This window comes from Marmota monax, unplaced genomic scaffold (assembly GCF_021218885.2).
Source record: "Marmota monax isolate L192 unplaced genomic scaffold, Marmota_monax_Labrador192_F-V1.1 WCK01_AAM20220418_F8-fsc00029, whole genome shotgun sequence".
NCBI lineage: Eukaryota > Metazoa > Chordata > Mammalia > Rodentia > Sciuridae > Marmota > Marmota monax.
This window is the reverse complement of record NW_026693024.1, coordinates 808,810-819,660: the sequence shown is the minus strand read 5'-3', so window position 1 is coordinate 819,660 and position 10,851 is coordinate 808,810. Positions and strand designations below refer to the sequence as shown.

The window sequence follows — 10,851 nt, the reverse complement described above, 5'->3', positions numbered from 1 at the left end:
TTCCAAAGGGATTTCATGCTTCAAAGTTATTCTTTCTCTCTAGGTCCAATGAAATCTGACACAGAATTGAAAACACAAAGCTATCCAATCATAGTTAATTGCCCCAACAGCTACTATTGCAATTTTAGTTTTAATGATTATATTTTCTGACAACTTCTGCATATACTGTGCTCATGTTTGCTGGTTGGCTTAACAATTAGGATCAGAAACCTAAGAAAAAAGAAAGAAAACAGCACTAATATTAACAAAAGAGTCTCTTTCCTTTTTTGAGTGTTTTTTTCCCAGGAATTTATTATTATTATTATTATCATCATCATCATCATCATCATCATCATCATCATCCAGGATCTGTGAATTCTCAAGACCTATACATACTGACTTAATGGCAGGATTGCCTAACCTGAGAAATGGTATGTCACTGAGACCCAGAGGATTTGGTTTCATTGTGCAGGAGGAGTAATGCTGCCAGAGACTTCTCACTTTATTTTCTTTGGACCTCTGCTGCCAAGTTTCTGATTCACACTTAAAGAGTCTTCCCCTTGCTCTTTAAAATGAATAATCCTGGAGACAGTCAGGTTATTGCATACTAGAAGAACACTTTGACACATCCTCTGACAAAAAAAAGAGACAAAAATGAAGTCATGCTAAATCCTATGACTCAAGGAGTCGGTACATATTATCATCTTTCTATCCCTAGATGTATTTCCAGAATAAGTGTACAATTCAGCATACAATGATATTTGAAAAGTAGGAAACATAGGTTGTTTTTGGTTTATGACAATAGCAATCTTGGTTGGTTCTGTCAGGAGCTGAACAAGAGATAAGGTTTCCAGGGCTAGTATTTGATGTGGGTAGTGACATGGGAGACAGCAAGCTGGGAGTGGGGAAGCTAGTCAAGGTGTGCTAGGAGGTGCTTCCTTCACTGAGGGCAACTGGAGCACAGCCTTCTTGGGAAGTGTGCGATGCAATGGACTATATGCCTCTAAGCTACACACCCAGAGCGAGCCTGCTGGTGTGTTTACACACCAGCTCCCAGCAGCTGTTGGTTGAGGCTTGCTTCTGGGTGAATGAATCCTCCAGTGCTCCCAGCTTCTCTGTTCCAGAGAGAAAGCTCTTAGGCACAAAGAAAGGTGCAGGTGCTCCCAGAAAGTCACTTCAGTTGAGGGTATATGGATGGGGCAGTTTCTAAGTGTCAGGTAGCTGTACAGTCAGGGTATATAGGAAGTACTAATTAAAAAGTTCTCTCTCGTTTACTTTTTCATTTTTCTCTACTACTGTCTACCAGTGTGCTGTGTCCTGTTTCTGATTTCTCATGGTGGTATATAATCACACTTTATTGGGGGTGAAAAAGACCTTAACAGGTTTGACCTTAGGGTCCACTGCTGCAGTTGGTCCTGATGGCCCAGATATTCTTACTATTTCTCCTTGATTACCCATCTAGATTCTTCTCATCTGCAACTAGCATTTCTGAGGTTCAGGTTGCTTACTCCATGAAATGACCCAGACCTCTGCCGTGTGTGATCTGGTTAACTTGCCTTTGTCTGAGTATGACAGCTGCATCCCCTTCTCCCTTAGTCTTTCCTGTTTTAGTTAGTGGAACCACCACTCCTCACGTACACAGTTTAGTATCTTCCAGTTATTTCTCTCTCACGGCCCTTGCAAATCATGTCAATTCTTCAGTCAACAAATTCCCAGCTTGATCACTGTGCTCTACCTGACTCATTATCCCCTAGAGCTGACCACTGTCCTTTCTTGCCGAGATTGCTGCAGTCACTCCCAAACAATGCTACTTTTCCTCTCACCACTCCATGATTATCCTTAGCCAGGGAACAAAGCGGGAAGAGATTGCGCTAGCTTTATGCCTGCACAGCACCAGGTCCAAGTGTTCACTCAATATTCGTATTCCAGTCACCTCTGTAATTTCCATGGTATCTTGATATCTCTATGTCATCTTGTCTTTTAAGGCTTTAACAGGAGCCATTGAATTCTCAAGGGACCCTATGGGGTTGATCCTCCTGACTTGGTGGGCCATATGGACCTGCAGCAGTTCTTTGACCTGGTGCATTGTCCTAATGTGGTGTATGTAGTCCCTTAATGTACCTGTCCTGATCCGGTGTAGTCCCTTATGTACCCCTTGACTCTTGCAGTGCTTTAACTCAGTGCAGCTTTTCGACCCTGTGCTGCCCCCTGACCTGGTGTTATTACTGGGTGCAGGCCCATCCTTATGAACTGCGGATCCATAAACGGTCTGTCATCCCACGGCCTCTTTGAAAATACCATGGGGCAAGGAAATGAAAGGTACACATGGCACACTCTTTGAGGTTACGCGAGGCACGCTCCTGTGCAGACAAAATGCCAGTTGGCGTGCAAGCCGGCAGCTGGGTCCCTTGGAAAGCAAGGCACACTAGCTTTCAGCTCTCACGGTGTCCACCTTCTGCAGCAACCCAGCCCTTCCTCTCCTCGACAGGATCAGCCTATCGAAGACTCGGCGCTCGACTACTGGGCGGATCGATGTGCTCGGCGCTCGCGGCGGGCGGAAGTGTGGCGCCGGCGGTTGGGCGGCAGCGGCCCGGAGCTACTGGCGAGAACTGCTCGGACCCCTGTCTTTGAGGCTGCAGTCGGCGGCCACAGACCGACGGGAGGTATGTGTGGGCCTAAGAGATCCTGGCGGAGGGCGCACCGCGGATCGCACTGTGAGGCCGAGTGGAATTCGCGGCCGGCCTGCGTCGGCCCGAGCCTTGGCTGCGAAGGGCTGGGGGCCGCGCGGCCCCGGCCCACCCGCGGAGGGCACCTGCAGCCAGGCTCCGCGCCACCTGACGCCTGGGCTCTACAGCAGTGACCCCTACCGGCCTGGGTGCCTCGGGCCCACCTGCCCCATTGTGCCTCTGTGTGGTTGTCACTGGCAGGTCTGAGTTTACTGGTGAAAAGTGAACGCGAGGCACATTTTATCTGTTTGCTTAAGTATGCATCCACTTAGGGCTCTAGGACGCTTACTAGGTGCCTGCAACTATCTTGGCGTTTGCACCTATTTGATCCTTACAAGGATTGGGTAGGTGATATTAGCTTATCCCATTTTACAGATAGGAAAATGGCGACTCTGGTTAAACAACGAGCCTGAGTTCATATATAGTTTCTCCAGTGATATAACTATTGTTGAGACGCACAGCCTCCTGGAAGCCTGATGATATGTGTGACCTAGTATCTCAAGATTTTGTAAATAGGCACTTCTTTAATTCCAAGAAACTGTTCTTGAGAGAATTTGTTTTTAAATTGTTATTTTTAATTTGCTAAAGATGTATGAGAAATTTTGTTCAAGTTTGATATATTTATGAAACTGTTAGTCTGTTCACATTCAAAAGCAAAGTCATCCACACCTTAATTAAAACATTTGGGTATCCTATAGTGAAAAGCTAGAGTAGAGAGTATGTGGATCCATCTCCTAATGCTTAATAATATTTTGTTTATAAATGTTGGTGTGTGCTGGTCTAGTCTATGTGTAACAGACTCCTTTAATGAGAAAGGAATTGAAAGCCAAAGTCTTCCCAAGGATGATTTGTGTGTGAAAAGTTGGTGAATCACGGGTTGAGATAGAGAAGATGATGTATGCTTAGTATTTACATGTTCTTTTCTTTTTTTAAAATATTTTATTAGTTGTTGATAGGCCTTTATTATATGTGGTGCTGAGAATTGAACCCAGTGTCTCACACATGCTAGGCAAGCACTCTGCCACTGAGCCACAACCCTAGCTCTACATGTTCTTTTCTGTTTAAGTAGAAGCATTAATTTTATGCAGGGAAGCAGAGGATCCTCCAGTATAACAAGGAACAACTCTTGGAAGTTTCAGAAAGTTATTTTTTGGCAAAATTTTAGTTCCTAGTATTAGGTATCATTTTGAACTATTACCTTTCTAAAAGATGATTATTAACCTCTTCAGTTTCTTTTCATTCCACAAATATTCGGGAGCTCATTATTTGCAAATCTTAAGATTTCTGTTAACAGAAAATGAAATTGATACTCATACACAGGAAGTCTTCTAGTAAAGGACTTGGAACAATTTCTAAGTGTCAGGTAGCAGTACAGTCAGGGTATATAGGAAGTACTAATTAAAAAGTTCTCTCTCGATTACTTTTTCACTTGTTCTTCTTATACATCTCTTTTCCTTTTGAGACAGGGTCTCACTGTGTTGCTCACACTTGTCTGGAATCTGGGGCTCAAGTGATTCTCCTGCCTCAGCTTCCTGATTGTTGGGAGTACAGGTTGGCACCATGCCAGGCTTTAGTTTACTTATATTAATCTGGCCAGGGTTACTAGTATGTCACCTGTCACATAGTAGGTTTTTTTGTTTGTTTTGGATACCAGGTGCTTAACCACTGAGTGACAATCCTAGCCCTTTTTATTTTGACACAGGTTTCACAAATTTGCTTTGGGCCTCACTAAATTGCTGAGGATGACTTTGAATTTGCAGTCCTCCTGCCTCAGCTTCTGAGCTGCTGGAACCACTGTTCTTAAATGTTTATTGAATGGGTGAGTTTTAGACTGGTATTGAGTAGGGGAGATTTTGAAATTGACTGGAATAGGAAATAACATTGATCATTCTGCCAAGCAGTACGTTAAAATGTTGAATGATCTTAGACCCTGGGAAATGTGTTCTTGGACCCCCTGGCCTGCTCCTGAAATGCTTTAGAGTAGGTTTATGTTAAAAGAATAATTATTGAAGCAAATATACAAATATGAATGAATTGTAGAGAAATTATGAATCTTGAAGCTGTGTACACACCCATAGGCATTCGAGGATCTCAGTTTGAAAATTACAGAGTCAAAGGTAGTTTGGTTTAGGAGTTAAAGCAGCCATCACTAGATCTTGGGCTACAACTGGCCTGGTTGGCACTAGCTGAGTTCCTTAGTGTCTTTGGGCCTTGGATTCCTTTGTGTGTGTGTGTGTGTGTGTGTGTGTGTGTGTATTCAGAGACTATATAAAACTAGATTTAAAAAAAATTTTAAAATATCTTCATTTTATTAATTTATTTTTATGAGGTGCTGAGGATTGAACCCAGTGCTTCACATGTGCCAGGCAAGCGCTGTGCCACTGAGCTACAACCCTAGCTCATAGATCTTCTCTCTTGAAGAATCCTTTCTGCTTTGAAAATTTCCAACTCAGTTAATCCTATAACCACTAAGCACTTGTCTTATTCCTGTATTGTGTTAGGGGCTATAACTATTGATGGACTAAACTCTTGATGGATAGGGATTAGTTTCAGTTATTTTTGTCCCTCCCAGTCTCAGCATATGCATGATATACACATTGTAAATAAAAATATTAGCCTGGATTTAGAATGGGCATTTTTGTCTTCTCAATAACAATACAGAACTAAACTGCGTGTAAGTGCAGCAGGAGCTCAGAGGAGGGAAGGATCTGGGAAAGCTTTGAGGAGCTAAGACCATGATGGGGCAGGGTGTGTGAATATCTGGGTTCTACACCAGGAGCAGAGGCCCAGAGGCTGCTGAGTGAGTGGATTTTGGGTTATGGAATGCCTTGAAGGTGAAGGCAGAAGTGTTTGGAACTGATTTGTTAGGCAATGGTTTTGTCTTGAAAATTACCTTAGGCAAGCTCAAAAGCTTCTTGAACATTCTTTAATATTGATGGTAATATTTAAGAATGGAGTGGATCATTCAGTTTGCTTTATTTTTGCTTTTGGATTTAGCAATTCCTTTTAAATATTTTCCACTCATAGTAAATTTTGGTGCTAATAATGAAAAGGACACTGGATATCTGGATTTGGGAAGCCTGGATTTTCATTTATGAGAATGTCAGCTATCCAGGCTGGATCAAGAGAGTGCCTACAATGGTGCCTGGCATATAGTAATCACTCAGGTATAAGTGCACAGTGTTGAAGGACTCTCCATTTTCTACTGCTAGAAGTACTCGCTTTGGCATGGCTGTATGGCTGTAAGCATGGATGAATTTTTTCTTTCTTTTTTTTTTTTTTGGTATGGGGGATTAAACCCAGAGGTGTTTAACCACTGAGCCACATCCCCATCTCTTTTTATATTTTATTTAGAAACAGGACCTTGCTGAGTGCGTAGGGCCTTATTAAGTTGCTGAGACTAGGTTTGAATTCATGATCCTCCTGTCTCAGCCTCCTGAGCTGCTGGGATTATAGGCATGTGCCATCGCACCTGGCATGGTTGAATTTTTAAAGGCTTTTTCTGGTTTTAAAATTCTGTAATTTTGGAGGGTGTGTAATTTAACTTTAATTATATTATAATTTTCCTGAAAAGTAAAATAAGACAAAAAGCCAAGATTATAATCTTTATTGAAAGCCCTATGTAACGTGATTTACGTCTGTGTAAATGAAGATCTCAGCAGGAAACAGAATTAATGCCAGAATGTTTAAATGAGGAGGCTTTAATAAAGAGACTACTCACAGAGGTGTGGGAAGGGTTAGGAAAAGAAGTGAAGCTCAAAGAGAAACCAACAATTGGAAGGGACAGAAGGAGAAAGTAGAGCCCACTGAGAGCTAGTGATGTGCGGGTAGGTATGGCTATTGACCGAACATGGTGCTGGGGGCTGGGGCGGGGCAGCACTGAAATGTACCAGCCTTGAAATTGGTCCCCTTCAGAAATCCAAAGCCCAAACCTCCCACTCTTTGCTTATAGTGTTATCTTTTTATCTTTCATGTTCCCATCTCTGTTGTACTTTACCTCTTTAGGAGGTTCCGTGATCTTCAGTCACTTTCATTGCCCACATGCTCAGTTGTTTCATTGTCCTTGTATATAGCAATAGTCTGGCAAGTTCTCAGCCCTGCATGATCTCAGCTCTTTATCTTCTGTTATGTTTGGGTCTTGGTTGTTAGAACCAGTTGGGCAAATCATTGTATCTAGATTTGTGTCCCTATAAATCCTTGGTCCCCAGTCTCAAGTGGGCATCAAGGAATCTTTCTAGAGTTGTTCTTATCAGCACCTTTTTCCAATCTCCATAGAATTTAATTTTAGGATTTTTTTTTACACTTTTCAAACCTCTTATCCATTTACATCATCTACTCTCTTAGCACATGTTCTTGCCACCTGTTTCAAAAATAATAATGGAGCTGTCAGAGTAGAATCCCATGGTCTTTCTGTCAAAAACATCCCTTCTTCAGTTACAGGGAAAGAAATTGTATTTACTTTTAGACGACGATCCCTATACCTGGACTCTGGATATTTTCTGCTCTTGCCTTTGTGAGGACTTCAGTTAGCTCTTCAGTCTTGCTAAAGGCCCCTTCCATTTGGCTTTTACACAGGCTTAGAGATAGCAACAATAAAGGAAACCAGAAAAACAACTACAATAAAAAAAGTAGAATTCTCTCTTGGTTTCACATTCCTCTGTTAAAATTTAATTCTTCCCTTCCCAGTCAAATTTTTTGAAATAGCTACTTCTTACCTAGCCCACTGCTGTCTGGTTTTGTACCCATGACTCTGCTAAAGGTTATTGATGACCTCCTGGTTATAAAATTTTGTTCCTATTGGTTCCCCAGTGTAGTGCCTGGGTCATAGCAAGTGCTTAATAAGTATTTGTTATGACTGAACAAATTTGAGGATATTTACTTCCCATAGATCTAATTTTTATTTGTATCTCTATTTTTCTGAGGTATATAGGAGTCTAACACTGTCAACTTTTGAAGTTCAGGGTGACTATTCTCGGTGTATATACTAAATCTTCTCAATGAACTAAGCAAAGGTAGAAATGAATTTTATTTGGTAATGTCTCTCCAGTCTTGTCCAGGTGATTTATCTTTTTGGGGTAGGGGAGAACCAAGCTGGATTTTTTTTTCCCCTGAAAAAGCACATTTTTCTAAAATATCAGGAATTAATGTTTTGTTTATATAGATCTAATAAAAGGGGAATGTCAGGAATTGGGTTCAATTGGCAATATGTATATATTTTGAATAAATTTAATGCTATGCTTTTATTTGAAACTATCCTTCATTCCTTCTTCTAAAAGTAGTGTGTGTTTGGGATTTTTTTTTTTTTTTTTTTTTTTTTTTTTGGGGGGGGGAGTGTACGTGTGGAGGGGGATAGATTTCAACTGGCCTATTTCATTTTTGATATGTCATCATCAGTGTCATGGCATTAGAGGACAGCCATCTTTAGACCTCAGCTTTTGGCTATGCAATGTAATGAAGGTTATTGCTCTCTAGGAAGAGGCTTAACTGCTGAGGCAGAGGACCTAAGCAACTCTTCTGATTAGGATGGAATCCATACTTTTTTTATGAGAATAGCTGACTAAGCCAGTATTTAATTTTCTGGGGGCACTGAGGGCTCATTTTTATCAGCCTTATCATGGAAAGTTTTTATTTCACCTTTAAATCTGAAGCTTAATTTTGGTGGACATAAAATTCTTGGTTGGCATCCATTTTCTTTCAGAGCGTGGTATTTTGTTCTAGGGTCTCCTATCTTGGAGGGTTTAGGTTGAGAAATCAGCTGAGATACGAATTGTTTTTCCCCTAAGTATAATCTGATACTTTTCTTTCGTAGCCTTTAAAATTGCTGTATGCTAGGCATTTTCAGTATAATGTGTCTTGGTGTGAGTCTGTTCTAATTTTGTCCTGTAAGCCTCTTATATTTGATTTTATATTTTGTTCCGGTACTGCTTTCTCTTCAATTTTTAACTTGGTTTATTGTTTTCTTCGTTTTGAGGATTTCTACTTTTTTTTTTTTTGGTCAGAATCTCTGCCTCTTTATTGAAGGGATCTTTCCCTTCCTGCATTTTCTCATCCTTTACTTCACAGATCAGTTTAACTATGTACATTCTGAGCTCCTTCTCTGACATTTCTTCTGCTTTGGTGTTGATGGATTCTGTTATTGGAGTATCTTGGTTTGTTTGGAGTAATTTGTTCCCTTGCTTTTTCAGGTTGTTTGTGTGTCTACCCATCTAACAGTATTAATCTGAGGCAGTAGACTTATAGTGTCCCTGAAGGTTTCCAGTACTTCACTTGCGAAGGATCAGGGTTTCTCGATTTCATGCCATGGAGCAGCTAGGTAAGCGACCCCCTCTATTCTGCCATCTGAAAAGCCCAGGCTTATCCTATATTTTATCTTGTCTCCAATGTTCCTTCTTGGTCACCTAAAGCACATTCTCTTTCCCTTAATCTGTACCTCTAAACATTGTTGGAGGAGGTCAGATTTTTTTCCTCATCTATAAATAAATACATTAATTATTACAATGGCTATAATAGATAAAATAGACATACTTATTAAGTTCCATTTAATATATCATTTAAATTACTAGATTTCTCCCAAGGGATTAAAATATAAACACCTGTGCTTTCAATTATTTTTTGTTTGTAGACATAAAGAAGGAAAAGAGGTCTAAAGAGGGCCAGGAAAGCAGGATGCATTATTTCTTGTTAGTTCACCCTTTTTCTGTAAACATCCCTTCTGAGATCATGAGTCTTCTTAGGAGGATCTTTTATGAAATACTGTTTGGACCCCCTGGATTCTTCCAGGTTCATTCATGATTGGTTTTGTTAACCATGACTTTTGCATTGGAGCAGGAAGAAAAAGGATTAATTTAGAAAACTGGACCACAGAGGTTCATGACCTTGATTCTGAAACTTGCCTCACCCTGTAAAATTTGTGGTAATGCTGATGTAACTTGACCCTACTCAGGAAGAGTGGAGTCTTGAGTTTACAGAGTACTAAAGAAAGGAAAAGCATTCCTTTGAACCCTTTTCTCAATATTTCTGGGAGATTCCTTTGAGTCTAGCTCAGCCTAGTGGTGACAAATCTATTCTACAGGAGACTGGGTGTGCCTCAAGGACGACATGAGTTCTATAATTCTGTTTTGTCATGGGTGTCCTGAGAGCCTAGCTGAGTCTAATTTTGTGTTGAAAGTCAATAGGCAGCTCTATAACCAGATCTTTCTGGGATTGGCTGCTACCAAAATGGCTTTGGGAAGGGTAATGCTACTTAGTGCTTTTTAAACATGGTTGTGAACACAGAGAGTTAGAGTGGAGCTAGGGTCTGAGATTCAACTCACATTTCTGGTTTGTTCCCTGGTGATGCTGATATTGCTAGTATGAATAGCATGTTGGGGGATAGGGTAGAGTAGGTGGACTTGAAGGGTTTTTTGAGTGTCTTTTAGGGGAAATGTTCCCATTTGTATGGCCTAATCTATTAAGGGCTTTAACATGATGAGAGACTTTTTTTGGCCTACTTATTGAAGTTTCTCCAATTCTTTTTTCTTTTCTTTTTTTTTTTTTTTTAAGAGGGAGGGAGGGAGGGAGGGAGAGAGAGAGAGAGAGAATTTTAATATTTATCTTTTAGTTATGGGCGGACACAACATCTTTGTTTTGTATGTGGTGCTGAGGATCGAACCCGGGCCCGCACGCATGCCAGGCAAGCGCACTACCGCTTGAGCCACATCCCCAGCCCCTCTCCAATTCTTAAGTGAATCAGAACTTATATTTTCCCTGTAGCTGAGCCTTGCTTCTTCTTTTTTTCAGATTTCACCTCTGTTACATAAATCATCAGAACTCTTCTATACTAAATAGTAAAAAATATTGCTTTTATGGTTCTAAAACTCTTTGTTGCTTGTGGTTTCATTTTCTGATTTTTTTCTTAATATTATTGCCACTAATTAATTTGTTTGAAGTTTTGTAAAGAAAGAACAATTTACTGTCTTTAATTCTACCAGTAAATACTTTGGAAAATTAAGATTATGTCAATGCAACATGGGAAAATCATAAAATTTTATGGCTTCTATTGCAGAAACATTTTCAGTTCATCTTCGTGGGCTTGGTTAAATGAAGAAGTGGATGGATTGAAAATAAGATAAATCTATGAAGAAAATTCAGTTATTTAGGTATACAT

At 40.4% G+C, this 10,851-nt stretch overlaps 1 protein-coding gene across 7 annotated transcripts in view; it reads left to right on the top strand.

Moving 5' to 3' along the window:
• The first annotated feature begins 2,487 nt into the window (after positions 1 to 2,487).
• Exoc2 (exocyst complex component 2) overlaps positions 2,488 to 10,851 on the top strand; it is a 252,744-nt gene continuing 244,380 nt past the window's right edge. For 5 of the 7 annotated variants that reach the window (XM_058582340.1, XM_046453455.2, XM_046453459.2 and 2 more), the window contains exon 1: positions 2,488 to 2,642. The gene's annotated coding sequence lies outside the window, so the exon portion shown is untranslated. Of the gene's footprint in view, positions 2,643 to 8,890; positions 9,019 to 10,749; positions 10,844 to 10,851 lie in introns of all 7 variants that reach the window. The other 2 variants (XM_058582342.1, XM_058582341.1) reach the window with 2 other exon arrangements.